Raw genomic sequence first — 13,396 nt, 5'->3', positions numbered from 1 at the left:
GGACAGAGCAAGCTCCTATTCCATCTCCCTGTTCCAAAAATCAATTTAATATATGGTCCCCAGATAGAGGACGTATCAGATATTAAACTGATAAGAACAGATACTACACTTGATCTTAGCCAAAAGGCCGAGAAGCGATAACCAGAATGGTGCCAGAATTCGCACCTCCCGGAGCAATCTCCCTGGCTGACCCGGACCGGGGTCTTCCCTCGCACCGTCGCTTGAGGCCCTTTCGCCTCTTTTTCTGACTCCTAGTGGGAGCTCAGCATGTGCCCATAGAAAGGAGGCCCTGGCCTCGGGCCTTCTCCCGGCTCCCAGAGTCCTCCACGGCTCTCGCCTCGTTAGGCGTCACTTAGCATACCCACGTTGTCCTCTTTCTAGCATTTGCATGCCCCGCCCCTTCCTGTCCTCTGCTTCCAGCCGGCTGGCCGGAAAGCCTGGCAGCCGGGGGATGCTGGGAATCAGGCCAGGATGCCCTGGACAGCTCCCCGACAGGAAGTGGCCGGCGCCTCGCCCTCGCCTACCCGGGACACTGCTCCCCTGTAGCCAAAGGCCTATAGATAAGGCTTGGCCGTTCGTGGCCGTTCGGGGACGGGCGGGGCGGGCAAAGAAGGAAAAGGACTCTGTATTTTCCTTCATTGCTCAGAGAAGCCAAGGGCAGTGTCCACTTCTCTGCCTCCGTCCCTCCATCTCTCTCTCCCTCCCTCCCTCTCTCCCTCCCTCCCTCCCTCCCTCCCTCCCTCCCTTTCCTCGTCTCTTTCCGTCTCTACCTCGATCCTACTGACTTGCTGGAAAACTTCCTCATTTCGTTCCCCAGTGAAATGGATCCAAAAACGAAGGAAACTCTGAGGCTGGAAAAGCAGTCTCCTTCTGACATTTTTCTCTTCCAAAGTGCAGCGTCTGGATGGAGAAGGGAATAAAAATAAAAAAAAAGTTCCAGAAAACGTGAAAAATATATAAATAAATAAATAAAGCGCGTTTGCGGCAGATCAATGACATAAATAAATAAATAAAGCAAGACGCGGTGACCAGGGTGGCTTTATTCTCGCGCAAACACAGTAGCGCCACTTTACAGGGTTTGGTAGTGAAGCGCTACTTTCGTTTTCTCATCTATCTTTCAACAGCATTGTTTTCCCCGGGTGGGGAAGTGCACCATTCCTGGAGGTACTGCAATACCAGGTTGATGCGTGGAGTGGACAGAGCAAGCTCCTATTCCATCTCCCTGTTCCAAAAATCAATTTAATATATGGTCCCCAGATAGAGGACGTATCAGATATTAAACTGATAAGAACAGATACTACACTTGATCTTAGCCAAAAGGCCGAGAAGCGATAACCAGAATGGTGCCAGAATTCGCACCTCCCGGAGCAATCTCCCTGGCTGACCCGGACCGGGGTCTTCCCTCGCACCGTCGCTTGAGGCCCTTTCGCCTCTTTTTCTGACTCCTAGTGGGAGCTCAGCATGTGCCCATAGAAAGGAGGCCCTGGCCTCGGGCCTTCTCCCGGCTCCCAGAGTCCTCCACGGCTCTCGCCTCGTTAGGCGTCACTTAGCATACCCACGTTGTCCTCTTTCTAGCATTTGCATGCCCCGCCCCTTCCTGTCCTCTGCTTCCAGCCGGCTGGCCGGAAAGCCTGGCAGCCGGGGGATGCTGGGAATCAGGCCAGGATGCCCTGGACAGCTCCCCGACAGGAAGTGGCCGGCGCCTCGCCCTCGCCTACCCGGGACACTGCTCCCCTGTAGCCAAAGGCCTATAGATAAGGCTTGGCCGTTCGTGGCCGTTCGGGGACGGGCGGGGCGGGCAAAGAAGGAAAAGGACTCTGTATTTTCCTTCATTGCTCAGAGAAGCCAAGGGCAGTGTCCACTTCTCTGCCTCCGTCCCTCCATCTCTCTCTCCCTCCCTCCCTCTCTCCCTCCCTCCCTCCCTCCCTCCCTCCCTCCCTCCCTCCCTCCCTCCCTTTCCTCGTCTCTTTCCGTCTCTACCTCGATCCTACTGACTTGCTGGAAAACTTCCTCATTTCGTTCCCCAGTGAAATGGATCCAAAAACGAAGGAAACTCTGAGGCTGGAAAAGCAGTCTCCTTCTGACATTTTTCTCTTCCAAAGTGCAGCGTCTGGATGGAGAAGGGAATAAAAATAAAAAAAAAGTTCCAGAAAACGTGAAAAATATATAAATAAATAAATAAAGCGCGTTTGCGGCAGATCAATGACATAAATAAATAAATAAAGCAAGACGCGGTGACCAGGGTGGCTTTATTCTCGCGCAAACACAGTAGCGCCACTTTACAGGGTTTGGTAGTGAAGCGCTACTTTCGTTTTCTCATCTATCTTTCAACAGCATTGTTTTCCCCGGGTGGGGAAGTGCACCATTCCTGGAGGTACTGCAATACCAGGTTGATGCGTGGAGTGGACAGAGCAAGCTCCTATTCCATCTCCCTGTTCCAAAAATCAATTTAATATATGGTCCCCAGATAGAGGACGTATCAGATATTAAACTGATAAGAACAGATACTACACTTGATCTTAGCCAAAAGGCCGAGAAGCGATAACCAGAATGGTGCCAGAATTCGCACCTCCCGGAGCAATCTCCCTGGCTGACCCGGACCGGGGTCTTCCCTCGCACCGTCGCTTGAGGCCCTTTCGCCTCTTTTTCTGACTCCTAGTGGGAGCTCAGCATGTGCCCATAGAAAGGAGGCCCTGGCCTCGGGCCTTCTCCCGGCTCCCAGAGTCCTCCACGGCTCTCGCCTCGTTAGGCGTCACTTAGCATACCCACGTTGTCCTCTTTCTAGCATTTGCATGCCCCGCCCCTTCCTGTCCTCTGCTTCCAGCCGGCTGGCCGGAAAGCCTGGCAGCCGGGGGATGCTGGGAATCAGGCCAGGATGCCCTGGACAGCTCCCCGACAGGAAGTGGCCGGCGCCTCGCCCTCGCCTACCCGGGACACTGCTCCCCTGTAGCCAAAGGCCTATAGATAAGGCTTGGCCGTTCGTGGCCGTTCGGGGACGGGCGGGGCGGGCAAAGAAGGAAAAGGACTCTGTATTTTCCTTCATTGCTCAGAGAAGCCAAGGGCAGTGTCCACTTCTCTGCCTCCGTCCCTCCATCTCTCTCTCCCTCCCTCCCTCTCTCCCTCCCTCCCTCCCTCCCTCCCTCCCTCCCTCCCTCCCTCCCTTTCCTCGTCTCTTTCCGTCTCTACCTCGATCCTACTGACTTGCTGGAAAACTTCCTCATTTCGTTCCCCAGTGAAATGGATCCAAAAACGAAGGAAACTCTGAGGCTGGAAAAGCAGTCTCCTTCTGACATTTTTCTCTTCCAAAGTGCAGCGTCTGGATGGAGAAGGGAATAAAAATAAAAAAAAAGTTCCAGAAAACGTGAAAAATATATAAATAAATAAATAAAGCGCGTTTGCGGCAGATCAATGACATAAATAAATAAATAAAGCAAGACGCGGTGACCAGGGTGGCTTTATTCTCGCGCAAACACAGTAGCGCCACTTTACAGGGTTTGGTAGTGAAGCGCTACTTTCGTTTTCTCATCTATCTTTCAACAGCATTGTTTTCCCCGGGTGGGGAAGTGCACCATTCCTGGAGGTACTGCAATACCAGGTTGATGCGTGGAGTGGACAGAGCAAGCTCCTATTCCATCTCCCTGTTCCAAAAATCAATTTAATATATGGTCCCCAGATAGAGGACGTATCAGATATTAAACTGATAAGAACAGATACTACACTTGATCTTAGCCAAAAGGCCGAGAAGCGATAACCAGAATGGTGCCAGAATTCGCACCTCCCGGAGCAATCTCCCTGGCTGACCCGGACCGGGGTCTTCCCTCGCACCGTCGCTTGAGGCCCTTTCGCCTCTTTTTCTGACTCCTAGTGGGAGCTCAGCATGTGCCCATAGAAAGGAGGCCCTGGCCTCGGGCCTTCTCCCGGCTCCCAGAGTCCTCCACGGCTCTCGCCTCGTTAGGCGTCACTTAGCATACCCACGTTGTCCTCTTTCTAGCATTTGCATGCCCCGCCCCTTCCTGTCCTCTGCTTCCAGCCGGCTGGCCGGAAAGCCTGGCAGCCGGGGGATGCTGGGAATCAGGCCAGGATGCCCTGGACAGCTCCCCGACAGGAAGTGGCCGGCGCCTCGCCCTCGCCTACCCGGGACACTGCTCCCCTGTAGCCAAAGGCCTATAGATAAGGCTTGGCCGTTCGTGGCCGTTCGGGGACGGGCGGGGCGGGCAAAGAAGGAAAAGGACTCTGTATTTTCCTTCATTGCTCAGAGAAGCCAAGGGCAGTGTCCACTTCTCTGCCTCCGTCCCTCCATCTCTCTCTCCCTCCCTCCCTCTCTCCCTCCCTCCCTCCCTCTCTCCCTCCCTCCCTCCCTCCCTCCCTCCCTTTCCTCGTCTCTTTCCGTCTCTACCTCTATCCTACTGACTTGCTGGAAAACTTCCTCATTTCGTTCCCCAGTGAAATGGATCCAAAAACGAAGGAAACTCTGAGGCTGGAAAAGCAGTCTCCTTCTGACATTTTTCTCTTCCAAAGTGCAGCGTCTGGATGGAGAAGGGAATAAAAATAAAAAAAAAGTTCCAGAAAACGTGAAAAATATATAAATAAATAAATAAAGCGCGTTTGCGGCAGATCAATGACATAAATAAATAAATAAAGCAAGACGCGGTGACCAGGGTGGCTTTATTCTCGCGCAAACACAGTAGCGCCACTTTACAGGGTTTGGTAGTGAAGCGCTACTTTCGTTTTCTCATCTATCTTTCAACAGCATTGTTTTCCCCGGGTGGGGAAGTGCACCATTCCTGGAGGTACTGCAATACCAGGTTGATGCGTGGAGTGGACAGAGCAAGCTCCTATTCCATCTCCCTGTTCCAAAAATCAATTTAATATATGGTCCCCAGATAGAGGACGTATCAGATATTAAACTGATAAGAACAGATACTACACTTGATCTTAGCCAAAAGGCCGAGAAGCGATAACCAGAATGGTGCCAGAATTCGCACCTCCCGGAGCAATCTCCCTGGCTGACCCGGACCGGGGTCTTCCCTCGCACCGTCGCTTGAGGCCCTTTCGCCTCTTTTTCTGACTCCTAGTGGGAGCTCAGCATGTGCCCATAGAAAGGAGGCCCTGGCCTCGGGCCTTCTCCCGGCTCCCAGAGTCCTCCACGGCTCTCGCCTCGTTAGGCGTCACTTAGCATACCCACGTTGTCCTCTTTCTAGCATTTGCATGCCCCGCCCCTTCCTGTCCTCTGCTTCCAGCCGGCTGGCCGGAAAGCCTGGCAGCCGGGGGATGCTGGGAATCAGGCCAGGATGCCCTGGACAGCTCCCCGACAGGAAGTGGCCGGCGCCTCGCCCTCGCCTACCCGGGACACTGCTCCCCTGTAGCCAAAGGCCTATAGATAAGGCTTGGCCGTTCGTGGCCGTTCGGGGACGGGCGGGGCGGGCAAAGAAGGAAAAGGACTCTGTATTTTCCTTCATTGCTCAGAGAAGCCAAGGGCAGTGTCCACTTCTCTGCCTCCGTCCCTCCATCTCTCTCTCCCTCCCTCCTCTCTCTCCCTCCCTCCCTCCCTCCCTCCCTCCCTCCCTCCCTTTCCTCGTCTCTTTCCGTCTCTACCTCGATCCTACTGACTTGCTGGAAAACTTCCTCATTTCGTTCCCCAGTGAAATGGATCCAAAAACGAAGGAAACTCTGAGGCTGGAAAAGCAGTCTCCTTCTGACATTTTTCTCTTCCAAAGTGCAGCGTCTGGATGGAGAAGGGAATAAAAATAAAAAAAAAGTTCCAGAAAACGTGAAAAATATATAAATAAATAAATAAAGCGCGTTTGCGGCAGATCAATGACATAAATAAATAAATAAAGCAAGACGCGGTGACCAGGGTGGCTTTATTCTCGCGCAAACACAGTAGCGCCACTTTACAGGGTTTGGTAGTGAAGCGCTACTTTCGTTTTCTCATCTATCTTTCAACAGCATTGTTTTCCCCGGGTGGGGAAGTGCACCATTCCTGGAGGTACTGCAATACCAGGTTGATGCGTGGAGTGGACAGAGCAAGCTCCTATTCCATCTCCCTGTTCCAAAAATCAATTTAATATATGGTCCCCAGATAGAGGACGTATCAGATATTAAACTGATAAGAACAGATACTACACTTGATCTTAGCCAAAAGGCCGAGAAGCGATAACCAGAATGGTGCCAGAATTCGCACCTCCCGGAGCAATCTCCCTGGCTGACCCGGACCGGGGTCTTCCCTCGCACCGTCGCTTGAGGCCCTTTCGCCTCTTTTTCTGACTCCTAGTGGGAGCTCAGCATGTGCCCATAGAAAGGAGGCCCTGGCCTCGGGCCTTCTCCCGGCTCCCAGAGTCCTCCACGGCTCTCGCCTCGTTAGGCGTCACTTAGCATACCCACGTTGTCCTCTTTCTAGCATTTGCATGCCCCGCCCCTTCCTGTCCTCTGCTTCCAGCCGGCTGGCCGGAAAGCCTGGCAGCCGGGGGATGCTGGGAATCAGGCCAGGATGCCCTGGACAGCTCCCCGACAGGAAGTGGCCGGCGCCTCGCCCTCGCCTACCCGGGACACTGCTCCCCTGTAGCCAAAGGCCTATAGATAAGGCTTGGCCGTTCGTGGCCGTTCGGGGACGGGCGGGGCGGGCAAAGAAGGAAAAGGACTCTGTATTTTCCTTCATTGCTCAGAGAAGCCAAGGGCAGTGTCCACTTCTCTGCCTCCGTCCCTCCATCTCTCTCTCCCTCCCTCCTCTCTCCCTCCCTCCCTCCCTCCCTCCCTCCCTCCCTCCCTCCCTCCCTCCCTTTCCTCGTCTCTTTCCGTCTCTACCTCGATCCTACTGACTTGCTGGAAAACTTCCTCATTTCGTTCCCCAGTGAAATGGATCCAAAAACGAAGGAAACTCTGAGGCTGGAAAAGCAGTCTCCTTCTGACATTTTTCTCTTCCAAAGTGCAGCGTCTGGATGGAGAAGGGAATAAAAATAAAAAAAAAGTTCCAGAAAACGTGAAAAATATATAAATAAATAAATAAAGCGCGTTTGCGGCAGATCAATGACATAAATAAATAAATAAAGCAAGACGCGGTGACCAGGGTGGCTTTATTCTCGCGCAAACACAGTAGCGCCACTTTACAGGGTTTGGTAGTGAAGCGCTACTTTCGTTTTCTCATCTATCTTTCAACAGCATTGTTTTCCCCGGGTGGGGAAGTGCACCATTCCTGGAGGTACTGCAATACCAGGTTGATGCGTGGAGTGGACAGAGCAAGCTCCTATTCCATCTCCCTGTTCCAAAAATCAATTTAATATATGGTCCCCAGATAGAGGACGTATCAGATATTAAACTGATAAGAACAGATACTACACTTGATCTTAGCCAAAAGGCCGAGAAGCGATAACCAGAATGGTGCCAGAATTCGCACCTCCCGGAGCAATCTCCCTGGCTGACCCGGACCGGGGTCTTCCCTCGCACCGTCGCTTGAGGCCCTTTCGCCTCTTTTTCTGACTCCTAGTGGGAGCTCAGCATGTGCCCATAGAAAGGAGGCCCTGGCCTCGGGCCTTCTCCCGGCTCCCAGAGTCCTCCACGGCTCTCGCCTCGTTAGGCGTCACTTAGCATACCCACGTTGTCCTCTTTCTAGCATTTGCATGCCCCGCCCCTTCCTGTCCTCTGCTTCCAGCCGGCTGGCCGGAAAGCCTGGCAGCCGGGGGATGCTGGGAATCAGGCCAGGATGCCCTGGACAGCTCCCCGACAGGAAGTGGCCGGCGCCTCGCCCTCGCCTACCCGGGACACTGCTCCCCTGTAGCCAAAGGCCTATAGATAAGGCTTGGCCGTTCGTGGCCGTTCGGGGACGGGCGGGGCGGGCAAAGAAGGAAAAGGACTCTGTATTTTCCTTCATTGCTCAGAGAAGCCAAGGGCAGTGTCCACTTCTCTGCCTCCGTCCCTCCATCTCTCTCTCCCTCCCTCCCTCTCTCCCTCCCTCCCTCCCTCCCTCCCTCCCTCCCTCCCTCCCTCCCTTTCCTCGTCTCTTTCCGTCTCTACCTCGATCCTACTGACTTGCTGGAAAACTTCCTCATTTCGTTCCCCAGTGAAATGGATCCAAAAACGAAGGAAACTCTGAGGCTGGAAAAGCAGTCTCCTTCTGACATTTTTCTCTTCCAAAGTGCAGCGTCTGGATGGAGAAGGGAATAAAAATAAAAAAAAAGTTCCAGAAAACGTGAAAAATATATAAATAAATAAATAAAGCGCGTTTGCGGCAGATCAATGACATAAATAAATAAATAAAGCAAGACGCGGTGACCAGGGTGGCTTTATTCTCGCGCAAACACAGTAGCGCCACTTTACAGGGTTTGGTAGTGAAGCGCTACTTTCGTTTTCTCATCTATCTTTCAACAGCATTGTTTTCCCCGGGTGGGGAAGTGCACCATTCCTGGAGGTACTGCAATACCAGGTTGATGCGTGGAGTGGACAGAGCAAGCTCCTATTCCATCTCCCTGTTCCAAAAATCAATTTAATATATGGTCCCCAGATAGAGGACGTATCAGATATTAAACTGATAAGAACAGATACTACACTTGATCTTAGCCAAAAGGCCGAGAAGCGATAACCAGAATGGTGCCAGAATTCGCACCTCCCGGAGCAATCTCCCTGGCTGACCCGGACCGGGGTCTTCCCTCGCACCGTCGCTTGAGGCCCTTTCGCCTCTTTTTCTGACTCCTAGTGGGAGCTCAGCATGTGCCCATAGAAAGGAGGCCCTGGCCTCGGGCCTTCTCCCGGCTCCCAGAGTCCTCCACGGCTCTCGCCTCGTTAGGCGTCACTTAGCATACCCACGTTGTCCTCTTTCTAGCATTTGCATGCCCCGCCCCTTCCTGTCCTCTGCTTCCAGCCGGCTGGCCGGAAAGCCTGGCAGCCGGGGGATGCTGGGAATCAGGCCAGGATGCCCTGGACAGCTCCCCGACAGGAAGTGGCCGGCGCCTCGCCCTCGCCTACCCGGGACACTGCTCCCCTGTAGCCAAAGGCCTATAGATAAGGCTTGGCCGTTCGTGGCCGTTCGGGGACGGGCGGGGCGGGCAAAGAAGGAAAAGGACTCTGTATTTTCCTTCATTGCTCAGAGAAGCCAAGGGCAGTGTCCACTTCTCTGCCTCCGTCCCTCCATCTCTCTCTCCCTCCCTCCCTCTCTCCCTCCCTCCCTCCCTCTCTCCCTCCCTCCCTCCCTCCCTCCCTCCCTTTCCTCGTCTCTTTCCGTCTCTACCTCTATCCTACTGACTTGCTGGAAAACTTCCTCATTTCGTTCCCCAGTGAAATGGATCCAAAAACGAAGGAAACTCTGAGGCTGGAAAAGCAGTCTCCTTCTGACATTTTTCTCTTCCAAAGTGCAGCGTCTGGATGGAGAAGGGAATAAAAATAAAAAAAAAGTTCCAGAAAACGTGAAAAATATATAAATAAATAAATAAAGCGCGTTTGCGGCAGATCAATGACATAAATAAATAAATAAAGCAAGACGCGGTGACCAGGGTGGCTTTATTCTCGCGCAAACACAGTAGCGCCACTTTACAGGGTTTGGTAGTGAAGCGCTACTTTCGTTTTCTCATCTATCTTTCAACAGCATTGTTTTCCCCGGGTGGGGAAGTGCACCATTCCTGGAGGTACTGCAATACCAGGTTGATGCGTGGAGTGGACAGAGCAAGCTCCTATTCCATCTCCCTGTTCCAAAAATCAATTTAATATATGGTCCCCAGATAGAGGACGTATCAGATATTAAACTGATAAGAACAGATACTACACTTGATCTTAGCCAAAAGGCCGAGAAGCGATAACCAGAATGGTGCCAGAATTCGCACCTCCCGGAGCAATCTCCCTGGCTGACCCGGACCGGGGTCTTCCCTCGCACCGTCGCTTGAGGCCCTTTCGCCTCTTTTTCTGACTCCTAGTGGGAGCTCAGCATGTGCCCATAGAAAGGAGGCCCTGGCCTCGGGCCTTCTCCCGGCTCCCAGAGTCCTCCACGGCTCTCGCCTCGTTAGGCGTCACTTAGCATACCCACGTTGTCCTCTTTCTAGCATTTGCATGCCCCGCCCCTTCCTGTCCTCTGCTTCCAGCCGGCTGGCCGGAAAGCCTGGCAGCCGGGGGATGCTGGGAATCAGGCCAGGATGCCCTGGACAGCTCCCCGACAGGAAGTGGCCGGCGCCTCGCCCTCGCCTACCCGGGACACTGCTCCCCTGTAGCCAAAGGCCTATAGATAAGGCTTGGCCGTTCGTGGCCGTTCGGGGACGGGCGGGGCGGGCAAAGAAGGAAAAGGACTCTGTATTTTCCTTCATTGCTCAGAGAAGCCAAGGGCAGTGTCCACTTCTCTGCCTCCGTCCCTCCATCTCTCTCTCCCTCCCTCCCTCTCTCCCTCCCTCCCTCCCTCCCTCCCTCCCTCCCTTTCCTCGTCTCTTTCCGTCTCTACCTCGATCCTACTGACTTGCTGGAAAACTTCCTCATTTCGTTCCCCAGTGAAATGGATCCAAAAACGAAGGAAACTCTGAGGCTGGAAAAGCAGTCTCCTTCTGACATTTTTCTCTTCCAAAGTGCAGCGTCTGGATGGAGAAGGGAATAAAAATAAAAAAAAAGTTCCAGAAAACGTGAAAAATATATAAATAAATAAATAAAGCGCGTTTGCGGCAGATCAATGACATAAATAAATAAATAAAGCAAGACGCGGTGACCAGGGTGGCTTTATTCTCGCGCAAACACAGTAGCGCCACTTTACAGGGTTTGGTAGTGAAGCGCTACTTTCGTTTTCTCATCTATCTTTCAACAGCATTGTTTTCCCCGGGTGGGGAAGTGCACCATTCCTGGAGGTACTGCAATACCAGGTTGATGCGTGGAGTGGACAGAGCAAGCTCCTATTCCATCTCCCTGTTCCAAAAATCAATTTAATATATGGTCCCCAGATAGAGGACGTATCAGATATTAAACTGATAAGAACAGATACTACACTTGATCTTAGCCAAAAGGCCGAGAAGCGATAACCAGAATGGTGCCAGAATTCGCACCTCCCGGAGCAATCTCCCTGGCTGACCCGGACCGGGGTCTTCCCTCGCACCGTCGCTTGAGGCCCTTTCGCCTCTTTTTCTGACTCCTAGTGGGAGCTCAGCATGTGCCCATAGAAAGGAGGCCCTGGCCTCGGGCCTTCTCCCGGCTCCCAGAGTCCTCCACGGCTCTCGCCTCGTTAGGCGTCACTTAGCATACCCACGTTGTCCTCTTTCTAGCATTTGCATGCCCCGCCCCTTCCTGTCCTCTGCTTCCAGCCGGCTGGCCGGAAAGCCTGGCAGCCGGGGGATGCTGGGAATCAGGCCAGGATGCCCTGGACAGCTCCCCGACAGGAAGTGGCCGGCGCCTCGCCCTCGCCTACCCGGGACACTGCTCCCCTGTAGCCAAAGGCCTATAGATAAGGCTTGGCCGTTCGTGGCCGTTCGGGGACGGGCGGGGCGGGCAAAGAAGGAAAAGGACTCTGTATTTTCCTTCATTGCTCAGAGAAGCCAAGGGCAGTGTCCACTTCTCTGCCTCCGTCCCTCCATCTCTCTCTCCCTCCCTCCCTCTCTCCCTCCCTCCCTCCCTCCCTCCCTCCCTCCCTTTCCTCGTCTCTTTCCGTCTCTACCTCGATCCTACTGACTTGCTGGAAAACTTCCTCATTTCGTTCCCCAGTGAAATGGATCCAAAAACGAAGGAAACTCTGAGGCTGGAAAAGCAGTCTCCTTCTGACATTTTTCTCTTCCAAAGTGCAGCGTCTGGATGGAGAAGGGAATAAAAATTAAAAAAAAGTTCCAGAAAACGTGAAAAATATATAAATAAATAAATAAAGCGCGTTTGCGGCAGATCAATGACATAAATAAATAAATAAAGCAAGACGCGGTGACCAGGGTGGCTTTATTCTCGCGCAAACACAGTAGCGCCACTTTACAGGGTTTGGTAGTGAAGCGCTACTTTCGTTTTCTCATCTATCTTTCAACAGCATTGTTTTCCCCGGGTGGGGAAGTGCACCATTCCTGGAGGTACTGCAATACCAGGTTGATGCGTGGAGTGGACAGAGCAAGCTCCTATTCCATCTCCCTGTTCCAAAAATCAATTTAATATATGGTCCCCAGATAGAGGACGTATCAGATATTAAACTGATAAGAACAGATACTACACTTGATCTTAGCCAAAAGGCCGAGAAGCGATAACCAGAATGGTGCCAGAATTCGCACCTCCCGGAGCAATCTCCCTGGCTGACCCGGACCGGGGTCTTCCCTCGCACCGTCGCTTGAGGCCCTTTCGCCTCTTTTTCTGACTCCTAGTGGGAGCTCAGCATGTGCCCATAGAAAGGAGGCCCTGGCCTCGGGCCTTCTCCCGGCTCCCAGAGTCCTCCACGGCTCTCGCCTCGTTAGGCGTCACTTAGCATACCCACGTTGTCCTCTTTCTAGCATTTGCATGCCCCGCCCCTTCCTGTCCTCTGCTTCCAGCCGGCTGGCCGGAAAGCCTGGCAGCCGGGGGATGCTGGGAATCAGGCCAGGATGCCCTGGACAGCTCCCCGACAGGAAGTGGCCGGCGCCTCGCCCTCGCCTACCCGGGACACTGCTCCCCTGTAGCCAAAGGCCTATAGATAAGGCTTGGCCGTTCGTGGCCGTTCGGGGACGGGCGGGGCGGGCAAAGAAGGAAAAGGACTCTGTATTTTCCTTCATTGCTCAGAGAAGCCAAGGGCAGTGTCCACTTCTCTGCCTCCGTCCCTCCATCTCTCTCTCCCTCCCTCCCTCTCTCCCTCCCTCCCTCCCTCCCTCCCTCCCTCCCTCCCTTTCCTCGTCTCTTTCCGTCTCTACCTCGATCCTACTGACTTGCTGGAAAACTTCCTCATTTCGTTCCCCAGTGAAATGGATCCAAAAACGAAGGAAACTCTGAGGCTGGAAAAGCAGTCTCCTTCTGACATTTTTCTCTTCCAAAGTGCAGCGTCTGGATGGAGAAGGAAATAAAAATAAAAAAAAGTTCCATGGAAACTTGAGAACAAGTGCACAAGCTATCCCATTGACCTTTTACCACTGAATGAAAAAGGTCATGTTCGTCAAATATATACAGCAAATAATTACATTTACTCCAATTGTCTTCATCTGCATTCTCCTCTCCCCTGTCGCCATCCGGTTTCTGGGTTATATTGAAAAAGGACAAAGAGGTTAGTTACCCCTCTTTACCCCCCCCCCAGGTAAGTTCAGGGGGATTCCTTTGGGTCCACAGTTGTAATTGTCTACTTCGTTGCCTGATCATTTTTGCCCCCCCGTGTAAGTGTACAAGTGGACCCCTTTGGGTCCTCATGTTTTGTCAACTCTGTCTTCATCTTATCCGTACAGTGCAGCGCAGTCACGCAGTACACTGTGGATCATCTTTCGGCACGACAGTGTCGATGTCTCCTTCTTCC

General features: G+C 52.9%; 10 non-coding genes and 1 pseudogene across 10 annotated transcripts; all 11 read right to left on the bottom strand.

Annotated features, from left to right (window-relative positions):
- Positions 1-139, bottom strand: LOC146817443 (U2 spliceosomal RNA; annotated as a pseudogene).
- Positions 140-1,142: 1,003 nt separating this feature from the next.
- Positions 1,143-1,333, bottom strand: LOC146817442 (U2 spliceosomal RNA). The gene has a single exon (XR_014964809.1). It is a non-coding gene; the product is annotated as a U2 spliceosomal RNA (small nuclear RNA).
- A 1,019-nt stretch (positions 1,334-2,352) lies between these two features.
- Positions 2,353-2,543, bottom strand: LOC146817441 (U2 spliceosomal RNA). Its single transcript, XR_014964808.1, has one exon. It is a non-coding gene; the product is annotated as a U2 spliceosomal RNA (small nuclear RNA).
- Positions 2,544-3,558: 1,015 nt separating this feature from the next.
- On the bottom strand, positions 3,559-3,749 carry LOC146817440 (U2 spliceosomal RNA). Its single transcript, XR_014964807.1, has one exon. It is a non-coding gene; the product is annotated as a U2 spliceosomal RNA (small nuclear RNA).
- Positions 3,750-4,768: 1,019 nt separating this feature from the next.
- LOC146817439 (U2 spliceosomal RNA) lies at positions 4,769-4,959 on the bottom strand. Its single transcript, XR_014964806.1, has one exon. It is a non-coding gene; the product is annotated as a U2 spliceosomal RNA (small nuclear RNA).
- Positions 4,960-5,967: 1,008 nt separating this feature from the next.
- Positions 5,968-6,158, bottom strand: LOC146817438 (U2 spliceosomal RNA). Its single transcript, XR_014964805.1, has one exon. It is a non-coding gene; the product is annotated as a U2 spliceosomal RNA (small nuclear RNA).
- Positions 6,159-7,176: 1,018 nt separating this feature from the next.
- On the bottom strand, positions 7,177-7,367 carry LOC146817437 (U2 spliceosomal RNA). The gene has a single exon (XR_014964804.1). It is a non-coding gene; the product is annotated as a U2 spliceosomal RNA (small nuclear RNA).
- A 1,015-nt stretch (positions 7,368-8,382) lies between these two features.
- On the bottom strand, positions 8,383-8,573 carry LOC146817436 (U2 spliceosomal RNA). The gene has a single exon (XR_014964803.1). It is a non-coding gene; the product is annotated as a U2 spliceosomal RNA (small nuclear RNA).
- A 1,019-nt stretch (positions 8,574-9,592) lies between these two features.
- Positions 9,593-9,783, bottom strand: LOC146817435 (U2 spliceosomal RNA). Its single transcript, XR_014964802.1, has one exon. It is a non-coding gene; the product is annotated as a U2 spliceosomal RNA (small nuclear RNA).
- Positions 9,784-10,786: 1,003 nt separating this feature from the next.
- LOC146817434 (U2 spliceosomal RNA) lies at positions 10,787-10,977 on the bottom strand. The gene has a single exon (XR_014964800.1). It is a non-coding gene; the product is annotated as a U2 spliceosomal RNA (small nuclear RNA).
- Positions 10,978-11,980: 1,003 nt separating this feature from the next.
- LOC146817433 (U2 spliceosomal RNA) lies at positions 11,981-12,171 on the bottom strand. Its single transcript, XR_014964799.1, has one exon. It is a non-coding gene; the product is annotated as a U2 spliceosomal RNA (small nuclear RNA).
- Positions 12,172-13,396: the final 1,225 nt, after the last annotated feature.

This window comes from Triturus cristatus, chromosome 6, assembly GCF_964204655.1.
Source record: "Triturus cristatus chromosome 6, aTriCri1.1, whole genome shotgun sequence".
NCBI lineage: Eukaryota > Metazoa > Chordata > Amphibia > Caudata > Salamandridae > Triturus > Triturus cristatus.
Note: the sequence above shows the minus strand (reverse complement) of the source record. Positions and strands in the feature narration are given on the sequence as shown.